Source organism: Heloderma suspectum, chromosome 2, assembly GCF_057233095.1.
Source record: "Heloderma suspectum isolate Gila_16-S chromosome 2, 16-S_ref, whole genome shotgun sequence".
In the NCBI taxonomy this organism is placed as follows: domain Eukaryota; kingdom Metazoa; phylum Chordata; class Lepidosauria; order Squamata; family Helodermatidae; genus Heloderma; species Heloderma suspectum.
The window spans coordinates 388537931-388561094 of record NC_139459.1 but is presented as its reverse complement, the minus strand read 5'-3'; positions in this window follow the sequence as shown (position 1 = coordinate 388561094).

The window sequence follows — 23164 nt, the reverse complement described above, 5'->3', positions numbered from 1 at the left end:
TATCTAGCCATCTCATCCTCTGCCGTCCCCTTCTCCTTTTGCCTTCAGTCTTTCCCAGCATCAGGGTCTTTTCCAAGGAGTTTTCTCTTCGCATTAGGTGGCCAAAATATTGGAGCTTCAGCTTCATTATCTGTCCTTCCAATGAGCAGTCAGGGTTGATTTCCTTTAGGATGGACTGAATGGTTAGTGCCCCACTTTTGTCAAACCGCTTGAATTTCAGCTGAAATTCCTGACTTCGCTCCCATCTGGGTGTGTTTCCTTTAGGGATGGCAGAGAATTCCACCATGGATCTCGGTGAGGACGAATGCCAGTTCATTCGGCCCCCCGAAATCTGTGGGGGAACGGTCTGCACCTCGCCCCCCCCCCGCAGATCCTCCCCAGGAGGAGACTTACCTGGGGCGGATCTTCCAACCGGCTGCCGCCGCCATTTGTAGTCTTGTTAAAAAAACAACAACAACGATGTGATAGTCTACGTAAAGATTTACGTAGCCTATCATGGCTGGGTTTAAAAACAACAACAACAACAACCGCGTATACAAATGGCCGCAGCTACGTCCGCCGCCATATGCGTTCCTTATTTTGGGCCATCTTAGTCTACGTAAATATTTACGTAGACCAGAGCTTTCCAAACTGTGTGTTGCAACACATTAGTGTGTCGCTGGCAGTGTGTAGGCGTGTCGGGCGAAAATTGTGCAGAAGGGCACTGCGGAGCTCCCTTACTCACGTTTGCTTCGCTTGGTCCCTCCCCTGGAACTTCCTAAAGCAGCTAATGTTAAAGCAGCTTAGTTGCTAAGGCTTAGGTGCTTTAACATTAGCTCCTTTAGGATCACGTGGCATCTTGACACAGGATGCACGTGATTGGCGGTGTTGGAGCGGTATGGCGAGGATTGTGGTAACTCTGGCTGCATGAGGAGTGTGGAGAATTCGAAGTTAGCAGAGCAATTAGTCGAGCAATTTGCAATCAGCTCGGGCGAGAGGCTTCCCCACGTCCTTGGTGTGGCTGCAGGGTAGCGGGGGAGAACAACGGCCCGCTGGACGCTCCCAGAGCAGGGAGGGCTGCGCCGGGCAGGTGAGGAGCTTCGAGCCCATGCTCCCCAGAAAGGTAGAGGCACGGGATGAAGAGAGGGGAAGGGAGTCACTGCCCTCGGAGCAGAGCTCGGCCGACACCGGCGCGAAGAAGTGGCAGCGGCCACCAGCCCTGCGTGGTTTCCGGTGTGCCCTTCACGGACTTCTGCACCGTGCTGCCGCGCAGCCATGCCAAAGTAACACACAGGTGGAAACGCCACCTGGGACTGCACCGAGCGGGCCCTCCGCCATCTTGGCCAGTCGGAACGGAGCTCAGTTGATTTCTGCCATTTATTTTTATTTGTACTCTGCTGTAATTGTGGATTAACCACCCACTGGCAGTGTACCACTGGAGAGTGCTGGAACTGGACTCTGGACATAGGCATTGCAATATTTACAGCAGTATAGCCTTGTAGTCTATAAGGAAGCAGTCTGCATCATTCTATAAAGAGAATGAAGACATCAGAGAAAGCTCAAAAGGCAAGTTACTTGTTTGCTCAAATAATTGCCCAAAACAAGGACCCACACGCTATTGCCGAAACCACCATAAAGGAATCTTGCTGTGCTATTGTTCGAACAATGTTTGGGACCGAATTTGAGATAGAAGTTAATAAAATCCCTTTGGCAGATAACACAATCGGAAGACGTATTCAAGACATGTCTCCTGACATTAAGCAGCAAATGAAGGATATTTTTCAAGATGATAATATGATCTTTACATTGCAATTAGATGAAGCAACAGATGTCAGTGGGTTAGCACAATTATTGGTTTTTATACGCTTCATTCATACTGACAGAATTATTGAGCAATTCTTGAACTTCCAGTGAGTCTAGAACTTCCAATGAGAACTAGAGGTGAAGATATATTTGAAACTTTTGATTGCTTCATGAAGGAAAATAATTTGCAATGGTTAAATTGTGAAGGAATATGCACAGATGGCACACCCTCAATGGTTGGTTCAACAAAAGGTTTTACAGCTTTAACAAAGAAAGAGAATGAAAATATTATAATTACTCATTGATTTTTACATCACAAAGCACTAGTCATGCAAACCATTGGAAATGAATTAAGAAACGTTTTGGACAAAGTGGTTCAAATGGTCAATTACATTAAAAGTAGACCTCTTCAATCAAGATTATTTGCTCATATTTGTAAACATGGGGGCAAAGTTTAAAAAGCTTCTACTACACACAGAAGTTCGTTGGCTCTCAAGAGGTCGAGTGCTTTGTCGCGTATATGAATTGAGGGAAATGATGCTTAAACTTTTTGAGGAAAATCAGCAAAATGAATTCTGCGATCTAATTCAAAGGAAACTTTGGTGCACAAAATTGGCTTATCTTGCTGACATATTTGAACATTTGAATAAAATAAACACCAGTATGCAAGGAAAAGGAGAAAATATCTTAACAGCGGTAGATAAAATTTATGCTATGAGAGACAAAATAGCAATTTGGAAAAGGAAAGTGAAAGAAGGAAATTTTGAAATGTTTTCCAAAACTGCTGAGTGCAGGCTAAAATGTGATATCAGCTCGCTAATTGTTGACCGTTTAACATTGCTTGGAGAGAAAGTTCATCATTCCTTCCCAAATGATGAAATCCAAGACTATGATTGGATCAGAAATCCATTTCTTTCAACTGCAATGAGGCATTTTTCACTTATTGAAGAAGAAGAATTGTTGTTGTTGTTGTTCAGTCGTTCAGTCGTGTCCGACTCTTCATGACCCCATGGACCATAGCACGCCAGGCCTTCCTGTCCTGCGCTCTCTCCCGGAGCGTGCTCAAGTTCATATTCATTGCATCGGTGATGCTATCTAGCCATCTCTTCCTCTGCCTCCCCTTCTCCTTTTGCCTTCAGTCTTTCCCAGCATCAGCGTCTTTTCCAGAGAGTTTTCTCTTCGCATTAGGTGGCCAAAATATTGGAGCTTCAGCTTCAGGATCTGTCCTTCCAATGAGCACTCAGGGTTGATTTCCTTTAGGATGGACTGATTTGACCTCCTTGCAGTCCAGGGGACTCGTAAGAGTCTTCTCCAGCACCACAGTTCGAAAGCATCAATTCTTCGGCGCTCAGCCTTCCTTATAGTCCAGCTCTCACATCCATACATTACTACTGGGAAAACCATAGCTTTGATTAGACGGACCTTTGACGGCAAGGTGATGTCTCTGCTTCCTACTATGCTGTCTAGGTTTGCCATAGCTTTCCTCCCAAGGAGCAAGCGTCTTTTAATTTCATGGCTACAGTCACCATCTGCGGGGATCTTGGAGCCCAAGAAAGTAAAATCTGTCACAGCTTCCATTTCTTCCCCTTCTATATGCCAGGAAGTGATGGGGCCAGATGCCATGATCTTAGTTCTTTTAATGTTGAGTTTCAAACCAGCTTTTGCACTCTCCTCTTTCACCCTCAACAAGAGGCTCTTTAGATCTTCTTCGCTTTCTGCCATTAGGGTGGTATCGTCTGCATATCGGAGGTTGTTGATAATTCTCCCGGCAATCTTAATTCCGACCTGTGATTCATCCAACCCAGGGTTTCTCAGGATGTACTCTGCATATAAGTTAAATAAGCAGGGTGACAATAAGCAGCCTTGTCGTACTCCTTTCCCAATTTCGAACCAATCAGTTGTTCCATGTCTGGTTCTTACTGTTGCTTCTTGACCCTAGTACAGTTTCTCAGGAGACAGGTAAGGTGGTCTGGTACTCCCATCACTTTCAGAATTTGCCACAGTTTGTTGTGATCCACACAATCAAAGGCTTTAGCATAGTCAATGAAGCAGAAATAGATGTTTTTCTGCAATTCTCTTGCTTTCTCCATGATCAAGTGAATGTTGGCGATTTGATCTCTAGTTCCTCTGCCTCCTCGAAACCCAGCTTGTACTTCTGGTAGTTCTCGGTTCGCATACTGCTGAAGCCTAGCTTGTAGGATTTTGAGCATAACCTTGCTAGCATGTGAAATGAGCGCAATTGTGTGGTAGTTTGAACACTCTTTGGTGTTGGCCTACTTTGGAATTAGAATGTAAACTGACCTTTTCCAGTCTTGCGGCCACTGATGAGTGTTCCAAATTTGTTGGCATCTTGAGTGCAGCACTTTAACACCATCATCTTTTAGGATTTTAAATAGCTCAGCCAGAATACTGTCATCTCCGCTAGCTTTGTTGTTACTAATGCTTCCTAAGGCCCACTTGACTTCACTCTTGAGTGAATGAAATGGGCCATGATTTAGGTCATACCTGAATGGTTTAGTGGTTTTCCCTATGTTCTTCAATTTAAGCCGAAATTTTGCAACAAGTAGCTCGAGATCTGAGCCACAGTCAGCTCCAGGTCTTGTTTTTACTAACTGTATAGAGCTTCTCCATCTTTGGCTGAAAAGGATATTAACCATCTGATTTTGATATTGACCATCTGGTGATGCCCATGTGTAGGGTCGTCTCTTGTGCTGTTGGAAAAGAGTGTTTGCTATGATCAGCGTGTTCTCTTGGCAAAACTCTATTAGCTTTTGTCCTGCTTTATTTTGTACACCAAGGCCATGCCTGCCTGTTATCCCGGTGATTTCTTGACTTTCTACTTTAGCATTCCAATCCCCTATGATGAAGAGGACATCTTTTTTTGGTGTTAGTTCTAGAAGGTGTTGTAGGTCTTCATAGAACCGATCAACCTCAGCTTCGTCAGCATCAGTGGTTGGGGCATAGACTTGAATTACTGTGATGTTGAATGGTTTGCCTTGGATTCGTACTGAGATCATTCTATCATTTTTAAGTTTTTACCCCAGTACTGCTTTTCCCACCCTTTTGTTGACTATGAGTGCTACTCCATTTCTTCTAAGGGATTCTTGCCCACAGAAGTAGATATGATGGTCACCTGAAGTAAATTCGCCCATGCCTGTACATTTTAGTTCGCTGATGCCCAAGATGTCAATGTTCAATCTTGCCATCTCATGTTTGACCACCTCCAGCTTACCTTGATTCATTGATCTTACATTCCAGGTTTCTAAACAATATTGTTCTTTACAGCATCGGATTTTCTTTTCACCACCAGACACATCCACAGCTGAGTGTCCTTTCGGCTTTGGCCCAGCCACTTCACTCTTTCTTTCGCCACTTGGAAATACCCTCTGCTCTTCCCCAGTAGTATATTGGACACCTTCCGACCTGAGGGGCTCATCTTCCAGCGTCATCTCTTTTAGCCTTGTGATACGTTCCATGGGGTTTTCTTGGCAAGAATACTGGAGTGGGTTGCCATTTCCTTCTCCAGTGGACCACATTTTGTCAGAACTCTCTGCCATGACCTGTCCATCTTGGGTGGCCCTGCACGGCATAGTTTATGGCTTCACTGAGTTACGCAAGCCCCTTCACCACAAGAAGGTAGTGATCCATGAAGGGGATCACGGCTCAATACAGGGACGCAAATGGCAGCGGCTACGACAGCTGCCATTTGCATCCCTGCAGGGCTGCCCAGCGGCCAGATGTCCGGTGGCGGGGTGCCGGAGCTGGCCGGAGTTGGCCAGCAGCTCCGTGGCTTGGCAGCAGAGCAGAGCAGGCCGGGCGAGATTCTGGGGGGAGGGACCAAGCGCCTCCCCCCCCCGTTGAGGATTCCAGCAGGAGGGCAGGGGCATCTCCCCTCCACCACGAATGCCCATCAGTAGAGCAAGGTAAGGGACTCATACATCCCTAGCATCATGAGGTATTTTAGGCTGAGCAGTAGTGAATGGCCCATGACCATAAGGGATTCCCATGATGTTTTACACTAGGAGCAACAGTCATTTAAGAAGCCTTCTCCTCTTACCTACTCATGGAATGTTTTGCTAAAGGTGTCTGGTTTCTCGGTCTCTTTAGCACACACACTTAGGCAGTGTAACACTGGACACTCAAATCAGTGAGATTTCTTCATTGCAGGGAATCCCACGGCAAAAGCTTAATGGTTACGCTCTTCAGAAATCATATAGCCGATGGTCAGTAGCTACAGGCTCTATGCAATTCTAACACAGTTCAAATCTAATCACGTTTACCTTGACAGAGATCTTCAACATGGTCTCTCCACTTCATTCTGCTTTGGGACAGTCTTATGGCACACTTTTCACTCGAAGAGGGGTCTAGCCTGTGCTCTGGGGGCTGATTCTTCACCTTTATTTTCTATTTTGCCTTCATCTTCTGGGTCTTCATTTTCAGTTTCCATTTCTTAGGGATTTCATCTCAATTAGGCGAGGTGATGATGTTGCACAACTCAGAAAGTTGTGGGCAATTTTCCTGCCCCCCCTCTCTCGGTGTGCTAGGCTAACAGCTACTTCTTCGGCCTTACACTCTCACGCTCCCACGCTTTGTTAAAAGCCAGACTGTCCTGCAACATTTTTCTAATTAACAGCCTCAGATCTTGTTCTTTTTTTCCTCTCAGCTTGACCTTGAGCTTTTTGCTGTTTTCTCTCTCTATTCTGAATCTTTTTTTTTTTTAAACCCTTTTCCTTCTTTGTTTGACATACATCTCAAGGGGGTGCAAGTCTTGAGCAGTAGACGAGCTCGCCTCCTCTTTTTTGTGAGAACACATCTTTTTAAGGGTCACTGCCGATTTTATTAAATCTTCTGCCCAACACTTCAATTCTTCAGTTTCTTTTATTAATGCTGACTGAGGTGTAAGAGGGGAACCTCCCGATCCCGTAGAGATGAAAGTCTTGGCAGACAATATCTGGGAGTTGAGGACCGTAGCTGAAATCGGCAAATTACTGCCGGTGGAGATTGAAACTGATGGCGACAGTTCTAAGTCAAAGCAAGGGGCAATGCCTCTGTAGGGGGGATGGCAGGGGCTCAGGAGCCACAGGATCTGGATCTCTATGCGGCGGTCTCACAGTAACATGGGCCCGTGGTGGAAGCAGGGCATAAGCAGGTGGAAACGCCGTTAGCTCTGCCAGATCTTCACACGGGGCTTCTAACACTGGTTGTAACTTCGTTTTGGCCAATTTTTCTTTTCTGAGCACCAAAACTTTTGCCTGGGATTCTAGGCATTTCTTTAGCCATGGAGGAGAAGCGCGGACTATGGAATCCCATGAGTTTATGTAGGGAAATTGGTCAGGGTGCCCAGGTCTCCCAACCACAATGGCATATACACGGCTGATTTTGCTGGGCTCTAAAGAGCCTTTAGTAGGCCATCCTACACCAAAAGACGGCCACTCTATTTTACAAAAAGTCTGCAACCATTGAGGATTCATGGGATGGGTCCCCATAATCTCTACTAAAACCTTTCTTAAAATTTGCTAGCATACATCCCAAGGGGGTGCAAGGTTTGCTTCCCCCACCACCCATAGCCTCCCTCCTAAATTGAAGACAGACACAATTAGGGAATGGGAATTGGTCAGTGAGTAAGGGGTCTCACTGGCCGACACAAGAGGATTTTACACACCACGCACTTTGCTACTGGCCTGGGCACCCGGACGGTCAAGGGTATGTGTCAGAAAACGCAGTAGCCACTCACACAATCATCAATCTCTCCACTGCATCCATATGTCCCTGCCACCCACTTTTCCCACTTTTTACCAGAGCGGAAAGCAGCTTCCCCAGCTTCCTCAGCTTCCTACTGAGTACTGGCATGCTGGGTACTGGAGCCCACTCGGGGGTGTGATCAGGCCCCCCTTCTACCCGCAAGGAGTAGGTTCTTTTGTATACGTATACCACCAACACTGACCTTCTTCATAAGGCAGGGCCCTCTTTTTTTCTGCCCAGTGGCCTTTCTCCCTAAAGGCGGGGCCCTCTTTTTCCCATATACTTGCCTTTCTCCTGAAGGCTTCCAATGTGGGTTTCAACTCAATTTCAGCTGTGATACAGGCAGGGCTCAGGTTCCTTCCTCCGCTTCCCAAGGTTCTCTTGCCACTTGCTGCCGTTCAGGCGGTCCCAGCACAGGCTTTCTCCCGTTCACCCGACAAAAAGGTTGGTGGCGCCAAGAAAGGGAGGCATGCGCCGAGCTCGTCTTCCCGGTGCGGCGATCAAGAGCAGGCAAATGCAACCTGTCTGGCTCAGAGCCTGCCACATCCGAGTCACGGCACCATTTATGTTGCAGAACCCAGAGTCAGAGAGACCACGGAGTGAAGGAAAAAGAGATTCTTTATTTAATGCGTGGGCTTAAGGCTGGAATCATTTCCAAAGAGCCAGAAACCCCGAAATACATCAGCACATTGTTTTTATAGACATTGTGACACATATGAAATGGCTCCTCCTCCCCCTCCCGCATGGGGTTGCAGTCCTCAACATTTCTTCTCCTAGCACGATTGTTTATAATACAAGAACTGGGTTATAGGGTAGCCATGATAAGGAGAGAACAGAAGAGAACAGCAGAGAACAAGATATACAATTGTATGACCTTTGACAAGATAAGGAATTCCTGTGTCTCGTCAGCTTACAACAATATATTCAAGGGAGAAAAAGCTCAGCAAGAACATGAAGCATGAGACTGCATGAGGCTACTTAGTCTGACCCCCGATATGGCTGCTACAGAGGCATCTCCCTTCTAGCTATGGCAGGCAAAATCCTGGCAAGGATCCTTGCAAACCGCCTTCTTCCTATCTCAGAAGACATCCTCCCTGAATCCCAAAATGGCTTCTGCCCTTCCGGGGGGACAGTGGATATGATCTTCACAGCGCGGCAGCTCCAAGAAAAATGCAGGGAGCAAAACCAACCCCTGTGCATGGCGTTCATTGAACTGACTAAGACCTTCGACACTGCAAATCGTACTGCTCTCTGGACCACCCTTCTGAAAACCAGATGCCCCAATAAATTTGAGAACATCATGTGGCTCCTCCATGATGACAGGACGGCAACAATCTTGGATAACAACGGCTCTCAAAGTGATCCATTCAAAGTGGGATCAGGCGTTAAACAGGGAGGCGTCATTGCACCGATCTTATTCGCGATCTTCATCACTATGATTCTACACCTTGTTGAAGGGAAATTTCCCACTGGTGTAGAAATCATATATCGAACAGATGGAAACTTTTTAATCTCAGTAGGCTGAAAGCAAAAAGTAAGGTAATTGCATCCTGTATCATAGAACATCAATATGCTGATGATAACATAATCTGCGCACATTCCGAGGAAGATCTCCAAACTATCCTAAACATCTTTGCAGAAGCATATGAACAGCTCGGCCTCTCACTTAACATCAAAAAAAGCCAAAGTGCTTTACAGCAAGCACAAAATAACCCCTCTGTAGAGCCATCAATCCAGCTTAATGATGTGATGCTGGAAAATGTTGACCTCCTCTCACCATTAAGCAGGAAGCCAAGCCATTGCCTGGCCCAGCCAGTTTAATGAGGTAGGGAAAGGATTTGTGTCTTATTATTGGCTTGTGACAACTCTTAAGCTCTAAGAATATCAATCCTGTCTTGTGTGTCCCAACCCCCACTCCCATCTTCTAAACATGTATTTATTTATTTGATTTTATTTCTATACCGCCTAATAGCTGAAGCTGTCTCGGTGGTTCATAAAAATTAAGACCCAATGGCCCGCAATAAAACAATTTTAAATATATAGAACATCCAAACCACAATATAACAATACAACCACAATAAAACCTAGAAGCAGTGCAGGAATTTAAAATATTAAAATTTTAAATGTTTACGTAGACTAGACATGCCAAAATAAGGACCGCAAATGGGCGTGATCACAGCAAGTGAACAGGGAGAGCAGACATGAGTTGGCCAGGGGAGGTGCCGGCATGAGAAATTTGGACTCTAGGACAGTGGGCTATATTTCCTGGCAGATGGACCAGTGGCAAGGGTGCATCAGGTGGATCCACAGTTGGCGACAGAATCGAACTCAAGGAGTGCTTATCAATGGGAGCTTCTCAACCCGGGGAGAGGTATCGAGAGAGGTACCACAGGGCTCAGTCCTGGGCCAAGTGCTCTTTCACATTGTTATTAATGAGTTGGATGAGGAGATGCAGGGAATGCTGATCAAATCTGCAGATGACACAAAATTGGGCAGGATAGCTAATACCGTGGAAGACAGAAACAGAATTCAAAGTGATCTTGATAGGCTGGAGCGCTGGGCAGAAGACAGAATTAAATTTAGTAGAGATAAATGCCAAGTTCTGCACCTTGGAAAAAGAACCTAAATGCACAGTTACAAGGTGGGGAATACAAGCGAGAAGGACCTTGGAATTGTTGTCAATCACAAGCTGAATATGAGACTTCCAAATCACATGAATTACAAGTTCCCCTCTACTCAGCACTGGTTCGGCCTCATCTGGAGTACTGTGTCTAGTTCTGGGCACCACACTTTCAGAAGGATGCAGACAAACTGGAGTGGGTTCAGAGGAGGGCAAGAAAGATCATCAGGGGACTGGAAACAAAGCCCTAATAGGAGAGGCTGAAAGAACTGGGCATCTTTAGCCTTGGGAAAAGAAGACTGAGGGGAGATACAACAGCGCTCTTCAAGTACTTCTTGAAAGGTTGTCACAGAGAGGAAGGCGGATCTCTTCTCAATCATTCCAGAGTGCAGGACACGGAATCAAGGGCTCATGTTACAGAAAGCCAGTTCCAGCTGAACATCAGGAAAAACTTCCTGATTGTTAGAGCAATATGAAATCGAACCCATGACCTAGGGAGATGATGGGCTCTCCCACACTGGAGGCATTCAAGACGAGGCTGAGACAGCCACCTGTAGGGATGTACGAAAGTGACTTACCTTTCACAGATTATGTTGATGGTGGTGGTGGGAAGCATTCCGTTACTCCCCCTGGAATCCTCGAACAGCTGGCTGTGCTCCGCAGCAGCTCCGCAGAGCAGCTGGCCAGGCCCGGCCCAGCCAGGCCAGACCTGTCCACAGCCGAGTTTCTGGCCACGGAGGGCTCTGGGTAAAAAAACCAACAACAACCAACCAACCGCGTACGCAAATTGCAGCAGCTCCGGCTGATGCCATTTGCGTTCCTTCTTTTTGGCCGTCTTAATCTACGTAAATATTTATGTAGACTATAGATCACTGCCTTGTTGTGGTGAAGGGGCTTGCATAACTCAGTGAAGCCATAAGCTATGCCGTGCAGGGCCACCCAAGACGGACAGGTCATGGTGGAGAGTTCTGACAAAATGTGGTCCACTGGAGAAGGAAATGGCAACCCACTCCAGTATTCTTGCCAAGAAAACCCCATGGAACGTGTCAGAAGGCTAAAAGATATGACGCCAGAAGATGAGACCCTCAGGTCAGAAGGTGTCCAATATACTACTGGGGAAGAGCAGAGGGTATTTCCAAGTAGCGCCAGAAAGAGTGAAGCGGTTGGGCCAAACCCGAAAGGACACTCAGCTGTGGATGTGTCTGGTGGTGAAAAGAAAATCCAATGCTGTAAAGAACAATATTGTCTAGGAACCTGGAATGTCAGATCAATGAATCAAGGGAAGCTGGAGGTGGTCAAACATGAGATGGCAAGAATGAATATTGACATCTTGGGAATCAGCGAACTAAAATGGACAGGCATGGGTGAATTTAATTCAGGTGACCATCATATCTACTACTGTGGGCAAGAATCCCTTAGAAGAAATGGAGTAACATTTATAGTCAACAAAAGGGTGGGAAAAGCAGTACTGGGGTACAATCTCAAAAATGATAGAATGATCTCAGTACGAATCCAAGGCAAACCATTCAACATCACAGTAATTCAAGTCTATGCCCCAAACACTGAGGCCGAAGAAGCTGAGGTTGATCGGTTCTATGAAGACCTACAACACCTTGTAGAACTAACACCAAAAAAAGATGTCCTCTTCATCATAGGGGATTGGAATGCTAAAGTAGGGAGTCAAGAAAGCACGGGGATAACAGGCCGGCATGGCCTTGGTGTACAAAATGAAGCAGGACAAAGGCTAATAGAGTTTTGCCAAGACAACACGCTAATCGTAGCAAACACTCTTTTCCAACAGCACAAGAGGTGACTCTACACATGGACATCACCAGATGGTCAATATCGACATCAGATTGATTATGTCCTTTGCAGCCAAAGATGGAGAAGCTCTATACATTCAGTAAAAATGAAAAAAAAACAAAAGTTGCAAAGCTAAAAGAGAATTGATTTAAAGGTAATTTGGGGGAAAGGAGAGAGTGAAGCTGAATTCAAACCAGAAGTAAAATCCCTTGAAACACTTAGAACTATAAAGGCAGGAAGAAGCAGACCTACAGGCCCGTGCATGCACATGCCCAGACTCACGCACGCACACAGAAGATCTGAAATTAGCATTTCTTCAAAGCATTTACTTCCATTTAAATATGCCAGCCTACTTTACCATCATGTGATTGGTCAGTATATACCCGCTACATGTCCCTCCAGACATTTTATTTTTTAGTGATATCCTTGGCACATTGGGGGACTTTTTTTTTTTAAATGGCTCTGGCCGTTTTGATTTCCCTCTCAAACAACAGAAAACATGGCATGATGCGGAAAACAAAATGAAAACAAGGCCTACAAGGGCTGCAGGTGACTTGCATACACGTTAAAAAGAGGTTGTTGTTTTTAAAAAAAGTATTCGACTATCCCCAAAAGGTGAGGAATAGGAAATCATCAATGTTTTAGCCTTAAAAAAATGCCCCCCCCAACTCTGATCCAAACAAGGTCGCTGATACATATTGCCCAAGTCACTTTGGGCAGAGAGAGGGGATTGTTTGCTTTTTGTCTTATACTGCTGTTTCTCTCCCCATAGTTCACCAGTACACCTGGAAATTTGATGGTATGTAAACGCAACACTTCTTCTGGCACCAGTAAATTTCAAAAATATTGTTTTTACTGATAATCCTTAACAAAAGGCACATGTGTCGTGTGTGTGTGTGTGTGTGTGAGAGAGAGAGAGAGAGAGGGAGAGATTATCTGTCTAAATATAGACAGACAGACAGACAGACAGCTAGATCCTTGATCCCTGAAATCTGCCAATGCCTTGCAGCACAGTTACATTTGCCGCTCCCTATGAACATCCAAAGCATTATGTGATGATCGGCTCTTCTGAGATTTAAATTGCATGAAAATGAATTTGGGGATATAAAAGAAGGAAACTGAGATTTGTTTTCGTTCAGTGGAGAACGACAGCATGAGGCATTGAATTTTGTTCTTATTTACTGTTTTGCAGTTTCCACGATACAAGGTACTGGCACATCCTGTCCTTCATGTTTGCCATTCAGGAGATCAACCTGAGCCCCAGGCTCTTACCCAACATCACCCTGGGCTACAACATCTACAAGTCCTTCATTGATGGAAGAGCCACCTCCTACGCCATGCTGCAGCTCCTTGCTGGGGTTGAAAGCAACATGCCACACTACAGCTGCGGGAGGAAGAATCACCTGCTGGCCGTCCTTGAAGGGGCTGAATCGGACCTCTCCCTCCACATTTCCTCCATGTCGAGCATCTACAAAACCCCACAGGTGTGAATGGGGAACGGACAGGAGGCCAGGTGCATAGAAAGGGGAGCTGAGCCCTGGTTGGGCTCAGCTCTCGCTCTTCAGTCCCTATGCCTCCTGGGCATAATGGTTCTCTGGAGTGTGTGGAGCTGAATCATGGCAGTGGTGGAGCTCTGGGATGAGACACCAGGCATCCCTGGGCGCAGGGATGGCAAGAGACCACGGAAGCTGTACTAGACAGCTTTCCATGTGATCCCCAGCCCGGTTCCTGCTCCTTCCCGAAGCCTCACATAGACACGTGGAAACGTCCATCTAAGGCAAAGTGCAGCACAGAGGGAATCCCCTTGTTTGCACTGGTTCTGCCCTGCATTGGATTGGAGGTTGCCTCTGAATTCAGCGGAGGACTGAGTGCCCATCCATTTGTATAGGATTGCACCTTTAATCATGTCTTGAAAGGGTCTCTGATGCAGACGTTGCAGAAAACAGTAGTGGCTGACAGGAACGAGAACCCTCCCCAGCAGTTTTTGCAGCCCCCAAATGACTACTGCCATGATTCTGCCCCAGAAGGTATGCTGTCAACCATCTCTCTGTGGAAGGTGCAGCCCTGTAGGGCATTTATTATTTCTTTATTTATTTCTGTATTCATTTCTGTATTTATTCATTTACATCCATATTTCACTCCACATCTAGACAGATTCCGTAGTGGTGAACAATAAAAGATACAAGATAAGGTAAAAGAATAAAACTCCATGTTAAAAATTATTTTTTAAAGAAGAAAGAGAAAGTGGGAGAAAGAAAAACAATTACAATACCACTGGATTGTATTGATGCTGTGGCAGGTATCCTGGTGGCAATTTGTTTAGCTCTTTGTACACTAGAAAATAATATCTTAAATCTGACCTGGTATCAAATAGGCAGGTAGTGCAGTTCCCACAGCAAAGGTAGCATGCTGAAGAGAGTCAGCTCCCGAAAACAGCCGAGCTCCTGAATTCTGAACTATCGCCAGCTTTCGGAGCAGCCTTGAGGGCAGCCCCACACAGAGTGCATGGCAGTAATCCAGTCTTCAGGTTATTAGCACCTGTACCATGGTGAACAAGCTACCCCATGCGGGAGAGGCCATAGCTGGTGAACCAGATGAAGTTGGCAAAAGACACTCCAAGCTGCATGGGCCACGTGGGCCTGCAGGGACGATGGATGTAGGACTCCCCCCAGATTACAAACCTGATCTTTGAAGGGGAGTGCAGCCCCATCCAGAAGAGGCAACGGCCCTATATCCTGGACTTGGGAACCAGTGACCCACAGGGCTTCCGTCCTCTTCCAAATCCCCTCATGACTACTCCCAGTGAATTCATACAGATGTTGAACAATATTGGGGACAAGATGGTGCCCTGTGGAAACCTGTAACTCAACTGCCATGGGGTCAAAAAATGGACACCCAACATTACTCCCTCACATCAGCCCCATAGTTTGAGTGAAACCATTGTAACCCAATTCTTCCACTGCCCTTCCCACAGCGTCGATCCAGCAGGAAACCATGGTCCATGGTACCCAAACCGATGAGAGATGGAGCGGAATTAGCAGAGTGGCATTCCCCCTGTCCCTCTCTTGAGATAGATCATCCAGCAGAGCAACCAAGGCTGATTCGGTCCTGTAACCAGGTCAAAACCCAAAGTGGGTTTAAATTCTTAAAGTGATGGGTTTTGTTCTCATGTGGCCCCTTGATTGCTTTAATTCTTGAATAAGGCTCCTGTGTGCTCCCCAAACAGAATCTAGAACATAGTTGGGGGTGGGGAGAAACCTTATCCTTATCCGTTGGCTCACACGAGGCAGTGAGCAGGTCTAACGTTCATTTCTCAAGGCACAATCACAAGCAATTCCAACAAGAAGAAAAGGTGGAAGACAACAGAAGAAGCCAATGTGGCTTCACAAAAAGCTTAGGGATGACCTGAAAACAAAAAAGGACACATATAGGAAGTGGAAAGAAGGCCATGTAACAAAGGAAGAGTACAAGCAGATAGCACAGAATTGCAGGGATGGCGTTAGGAAGGCTAAAGCTGAGAATGAGCTGAGGTTAGCAAGGGATGTTAAAAACAACAAAAAGGCTTTCTCCAGCTACGTGCATAGTAAATGGCAGAGGAAAGAAATGGTGGTTCAGCTATTAAATAAGGATGGCAAAATGATTGTTGTTGTTGTTGTTGTTCAGTCGTTCAGTCGTGTCCGACTCTTCGTGACCCCATGGACCATAGCACGCCAGGCCTTCCTGTCCTGCGCTCTCTCCCGGAGCGTGCTCAAGTTTGCTGTTGGAAAAGTGTGTTTGCTATGATCAGCATGTTCTCTTGGCAAAACTCTATTAGCTTTTTTCCTGCTTCATTTTGTATACCAAGGCCATGCCTGCCTGTTATCCCGGTGATTTCTTGATTTCCTACTTTAGCATTCCAATCCCCTATGATGAAGAGGACATCTTTTTTTGGTGTTAGTTCTAGAAGGTGTTGTAGGTCTTCATAGAACCGATCAACCTCAGCTTCTTCAGCCTCAGTGGTTGGGGCATAGACTTGAATTACTGTGATGTTGAATGGTTTGCCTTGGATTCGTACTGAGATCATTCTATCATTTTTAAGATTGTACCCCAGTACTGCTTTTCCCACCCTTTTGTTGACTATGAGTGCTACTCCATTTCTTCTAAGGGATTCTTGCCCACAATAGTAGATATGATGGTCACCTGAATTAAATTCGCCCATGCCTGTCCATTTTAGTTCGCTGATTCCCAAGATGTCGATGTTCAATCTTGCCATCTCATGTTTGACCACCTCCAGCTTACCTTGATTCATTGATCTGACATTCCAGGTTCCTAAACAATATTGTTCTTTACAGCATCAGATTTTCTTTTCACCACCAGACACATCCACAGCTGAGTGTCCTTTCGGGTTTGGCCCAGCCGCTTCACTCTTTCTGGCGCTACTTGGAAATACCCTCTGCTCTTCCCCAGTAGCATATTGGACACTTTCCGACCTGAGGGGCTCATCTTCCGGCGTCATCTCTTTTAGCCTTGTGATACGTTCCATGGAGTTTTCTTGGCAAGAATACTGGAGTGGGTTGCCATTTCCTTCTCCAGTGGACCACATTTTGTCAGAGCTCTCTGCCATGAACTATCCGTCTTGGGTGGCCCTGCACGGCATAGCTTATGGCTTCACTGAGTTACGCAAGCCCCTTCGCCACAACAAGGCAGTGATCCATGAAGGGGGGCAAAATGATAACAGATGACAAAGAAAAGGCAGAGGTGCTCAATTCCAACTTTGGCTCAGTCTTCTCCCAAAAGAGGGTCAATGACCCCCCTGGCAAAGGCGAAGAACAGGCTGAAGGGGTAGGATTGCAGCTTGTGATCGACAGGCACATGGGCAAGGAACACCTATTTACTTTGAATGAGTTCAAATCTCTAGGGCCAGATGAACTGCATCCTAGAGTCATAAAGGAACTGGCAGAAGAACTCTCGGAACCACTGTCTATTCTCTTTGAGAAATCATGGAGGACGGGGGAAGTGCCAGATGACTAGAGGAGGGCTAACGTTGTCCCTATCTTCAAAATGGGTAAAAAGGAGGAACCTGGGAACTACAGACCAGTCAGTCTGACATCAATCCGTGGGAAAATTCTGGAGCAGATCATAAAGCAATCCATCTGGATGCACCTTGACAACAATGCCGTCATTACTCGAAGCCAAAATGGATTTGTCAAAAACAAGTCCTTCCAGACAAATCTGATCTCATTTTTTGATCAAGTCACCTCCCTTGTAGATCGTGGGAATGCTGTAGACATCATATACCTCGACTTCAGCAAAGCTTTTGACAAAGTGCCCCATGATATCCTGATTGGCAAACTAGCTCAAAGTGGGCTAGATGAAACAACGATCCGGTGGATCCACAGTTGGCTACAGAATCGGACTCAAAGAGTGCTTATCAATGGGACCTTCTCAAGCTGGGGAGAGGTAACGAGTGGGGTACCGCAGGGCTCAGTCCTGGGCCCAGTGCTCTTCAACGTTTTTATTAATGACTTGGAGGAGGAGGTGCAGGGAATGCTGACCAAATTTGCAGATGACACAAAATTGGGCGGGATAGCTAATACTTTGGAAGACAGAAACAAAATTCAAAGTGATCTGGATAGACTGGAGTGCTGGGCAGAAAACAACAGAATGACATTTCATAGGGATGAATGCCAAGTTCTGCACCTAGGAAAAAGAAACCAAATGCACAGTTACAAGATGGGGGATACGTGGTTCAACCACACTAAAAGTGAGAAGGATCTTGGAATTGTTGTCGATCACAAGCTGAATATGAGCCAACAATGTGATGTGGCTGCAAAAAAGGCAAATGCTATTTTGGGCTGCATTCATAGAAGCATTGCTTCCAAATCCTGGGAAGTACTAGTTCCCCTCTACTCAGCACTGGTTAGGCCTCATCTGGAGTACTGTGTCCAGTTCTGGCCACCACACTTTAAGAAGGATGCAGACAAACTGGAGAGGGTTCAGAGGGGGGCAAGAGAGATCATCAGGGGACTGGAAACAAAGCCCTAATAGGAGAGGCTGAAAGAACTGGGCATCTTTAGCCTTGGGAAAAGAAGACTGAGGGGAGATACAACAGCGCTCTTCAAGTACTTCTTGAAAGGTTGTCACAGAGAGGAAGGCGGATCTCTTCTCAATCATTCCAGAGTGCAGGACACGGAATCAAGGGCTCATGTTACAGAAAGCCAGTTCCAGCTGAAAATCAGGAAAAACTTCCTGATTGTTAGAGCAATATGCAATCGAACCCATGACCTAGGGAGATGGTGGGCTCTCCCACACTGGAGGCATTCAAGACGAGGCTGAGACAGCCACCTGTAGGGATGTACGAAAGTGACTTACCTTTCACAGATTATGTTGATGGTGGTGGTGGGAAGCATTCCGTTACTCCCCCTGGAATCCTCGAACAGCTGGCTGTGCTCCGCAGCAGCTCCGCAGAGCAGCTGGCCAGGCCCGGCCCAGCCAGGCCAGACCTGTCCACAGCCGAGTTTCTGGCCATGGAGGGCTCTGGGTAAAAAAACCAACAACAACCAACCAACCGCGTACGCAAATTGCAGCAGCTCCGGCTGATGCCATTTGCGTTCCTTCTATTTGGCCATCTTAATCTTTGTAAATATTTACGTAGACGATGGATCACTGCCTTGTTGTGGTGAAGGGGCTTGCATAACTCAGTGAAGCCGTAAGCTATGCCATGCAGAGCCACCCAAGACGGACAGGTCATGGCAGAGAGTTCTGACAAAATGCGGTCCACTGGAGAAGGAAATGGCAACCCACTCCAGTATTCTTGCCAAGAAAACCCCATGGAACGTATCATAAGGCTAAAAGAGATGACGCCGGAAGATGAGCCCCTCAGGTCGGAAGGTGTCCAATATACTACTGGGGAAGAGCAGAGGGTATTTCCAAGTAGCACCAGAAAGAGTGAAGTGGCTGGGCCAAAGCCAAAAGGACACTCAGCTGTGGATGTGTCTGGTGGTGAAAAGAAAATCCGATGCTGTAAAGAACAATATTGTCTAGGATCCTGGAATGTCAGATCAATGAATCAAGGTAAGCCGGAGGTGGTCAAACATGAGATGGCAAGAATAAACATTGACATCTTGGGCATCAGCGAACTAAAATGGACAGGCATGGGCAAATTTACTTCAGGCGACCATCATATCTACTACTGTGGGCAAGAATCCCTTAGAAGAAATGAAGTAGCACTCATAGTCAACAAAAGGGTGGGAAAAGCAGTACTGGGGTACAGTCTTAAAAATGATAGAACGATCTCAGTACGAATCCAAGGCAAATCATTCAACATCACAGTAATTCAAGTCTATGTCCCCACCACTGATGCTGACGACGCTGAGGTTGATCGGTTCTATGAAGACCTACAACACCTTCTAGAACTAACACCAAAAAAAGATGTCCTCTTCATCATAGGGGATTGGAATGCTAAAGTAGGAAGTCAAGAAATCACCAGGATAACAGGCAAGCATGGCCTTGGTGTACAAAATGAAGCAGGACAAAGGCTAATAGAGTTTTGCCAAGAGAACACGCTGATCATAGCAAACACTCTTTTCCAACAGCACAAGAGGCGACCCTACACATGGACATCCCCAGATGGTCAATATCGACATCAGATTGATTATGTCCTTTGCAGCCAAAGATGGAGAAGCTCTATACAGTCAGTAAAAACCAGACCTGGAGCTGACTGTGGCTCAGATCATGAGCTGGTTGTTGCAAAATTTCAGCTGAAATTGAAGAACATAGGGAAAACCACTAAACCATTCAGGTATGACCTAAATCATATCCCTGATGAATATACAGTGGAGGTGAGGAATAGATTTCAGGGATTAGACCTGATAGACAGAGTGCCTGAGGAACTATGGACGGAGGTCCGTAACATTGTTCAGGAGGCAGCAACTCAATCCATCCCAAAGAAAAAGAAATGCAAGAAAGCCAAGTGGCTTTCTGATGAGGCTTTACAAGTAGCTGAAGAAAGAAGGGAAGTGAAAAGCAAGGGAGAAAGGGGAAGATATATCCAACTGAATGCAGAGTTCCAGAGAATAGCAAGGAGAGACAAGAAGGCCTTCTTAAATGTACAATGCAAAGAAATCGAGGAAAACAACAGAATGGGAAAGACTAGAGATTAGGGATGGCGGAGAATTTCTACCCGAAACTTCGGGGGGCCGAGCGCCAACGTGTTCGGCCCCCCGAACAAGTTTCGGGGAGAAATCCGCCGCCCCCCCGCCCCCCCCGGGACGGGACTTACCTTCCCTGAATGTCCCTCCCGGCCCCGGGTCCGGCTGGCGGTTCGTCCGGTGTTCGAGCGGGGCGGGAGCGGCAGCCGGTCTTTTGACCGGCTGCCGCCCCCGCCATTGCAATGAAAGAAAAAAAAAAAAAGTCCCCTGATAGGCTACGTGACGATTCACGTAGCCTATCACGGCAAGATTTGCAAAGTCAGCCGTGATAGGCTACGTGAATCGTCACGTAGCCTATCACGGGTGACTTTAAAAAAAAAATAAAATGTGTGTACGGATAATGGCGGCCCCCATAGGGAGCCGCCATTCCCCTTCCTTATTTGGTCGCTGTAGTCTACGTCAATGTTTACATAGACTACGGCGAAAATAAGGGCAACGCTATTTGCGTTGCCCTTATTTTCGCCGTAGTCTACGTAAACATTGACGTAGACTACAGCAACTAAATAAGGAACGCGAATGGCGGCTCCCTATGGGGGCCGCCATTCGTGTACGCGCTTTTTTTTTTTTTTAAAGTCACCCGTGATAGGCTACGTGACGATTCACGTAGCCTATCACGGCTGACTTTCCAGATCTAGCCGTGATAGGCTACGTGAATCGTCACGTACCCTATCAGGGGACGTGTTTTTTTTTTACTTTCATGTTCGCGGCCGGGCGAGGCGGGAAGCCTCCTCCGCGGCCTGAATTTCGGCTGGGCGAGGTGGGAAGCCTCCCCCCCCGGCCTGAATTTCGGCGGGGCGAGGCGGGAAGCCTCCCCCCCCGGCCTGAACTTCGCGGGGGGAGCAGCGAAGCGCTCCCCCCCACCGCGAAAAAGCTGCGAGAAAAGGTAAGTGACTTTCGTTCACCCCTACTAGAGATCTCTTCAAGAAAATTGGAGATCTCAAGGGAACGTTTTGTGCAAAGACAGGCATGATAAAGGACAAAGAAGGCAGGGACCTAATGGAAGCAGATGAGATTAAGAAGAGGTGGAAAGAATACACAGAAGAACTATACAGGAAAGATCTGCATGTCCCTGATAGCCATGATAGTGCAGTCACTGAACTTAAGTGGACATCCTCGGGAGTGAAGTCAAGTGGGCCTTAGGAAGCATTAGTAACAACAAAGCTAGCGGAGATGACAGTATTCCAGATGAGCTTTTTAAAATCCTAAAAGATGCTGCTGCTAAAGTGCTGCACTCAATATGCCAACAAATTTGGAACACTCAACAGTGGCCACAAGACTGGAAAAGGTCAGTTTACATTCCAATTCCAAAGAAGGGCAACACCAAAGAGTGTTCAAACTACCGCACAATTGCGCTCATTTCACATGCCAGCAAGGTGATGCTCAAAATCCTACAACTTAGGCTTCAGCAGTATGCGAACTGAGAACTACCGGAAGTACAAGCTGGGTTTCGAAGAGGCAGAGGAACTGGAGATCAAATTGCCAACTTTCGCTGGATCATGGAGAAAGCAAGAGAATTCCAGAAAAAAATTCTATTTCTGCTTCATTGACTACGCTAAAGCCTTTGTGTGGATCACAACAAACTGTGGCAAATTCTGAAAGTGATGGGAGTACCAGACCTCCTTACCTGTCTCCTGAGAAACCTGTACGAGGGTCAAGAAGCAGCAGTGAGAACCAGACATGGAACAACTGATTGGTTCAAAATTAGGAAAGGAGTATGACAAGGCTGCATAATGTCACCCTGCTTATTTAACTTATATGCAGAGTACATCCTGAGAAACGCCGGGTTGGATGAATCAGAGGTCAGAATTAAGATTGCCAGGAGAATTATCAACAACCTCCGATATGTGGACGATACCACCCTAATGGGAGAAAGTGAAGAGGATCTAAAGAGCCTCTTGTTGAGGGTGAAAAAGGAGAGTGCAAAAGCTGGTTTGAAACTCAACATTAAAAAAATGAAGATCATGACCTCTGGCCCCATCACTTCCTGGCATATAGAAGGGGAAGAAATGGAAGCTGTGACAGATTTTACTTTCTTGGGCTCCAAGATCACCGCAGACGGTGACTGTAGCCATGAAATTAAAAGACGCTTGCTCCTTGGGAGGAAAGCTATGGCAAACCTAGACAGCATAGTAAGAAGCAGAGACATCACCTTGCCGACAAAGGTCTGTCTAATCAAAGCTATGGTTTTCCCAGTAGTAATGTATGGCTGTGAGAGCTGGACTATAAGGAAGGCTGAGCGCCAAAGAATTGATGCTTTCGAACTGTGGTGCTGGAGAAGACTCTTACGAGTCCCCTGGACTGCAAGGAGGTCAAATCAGTCCATCCTAAAGGAAATCAACCCTGAGTGCTCATTGGAAGGACAGATACTGAAGCTGAAGCTCAAATATTTTGGTCACCTAATGCAAAGAGAAAATGCTCTGGAAAAGACCCTGATGCTGGGAAAGACTGAAGGCAAAAGGAAGAGGGGACGGCAGAGGATGAGATGGCTAGGTAGCATCACCAATGAAATGAATATGAACTTGAGCATGCTCCGGGAGAGAGCGCAGGACAGGAAGGCCTGGCATGTTATTGTCCATGGGGTCACGAAGAGTCGGACACGACTGAATGACTCAACAACAACAACAAATGACGGTGAAAATAAAGGGGAACGCAAATAGCTAGGGATGTCGGAGAATTTCTCCACGAATCTCTGGTAGACTGAATGGCAACGCATTCAGCCCCCCGAAATTGTTGTAGAAACTGTCCGCCATTCCCCTGCACCCCCCCCCCGAGGTGGGGCTTACCTTGTTTGAATGTCCCTGGCGGCAGCAGGTCCCGGCGGCGGTTCGGTGGCGGTGGCCGGCCTTCCAATGGGCTGCCACCGCTGCCATTTCCAAGTGTAAAAAAACAACTACAACAACAAATGTGATAGGCTACGTAAAGATTTACGTAGCCTTATCACGGCTAGATTTTAAACGAACACCGTGATAGGCTACGTAAATGTTTATGTAGCCCATCACAGCTGACTTTGGGGGGGAAAAAAGCGCTA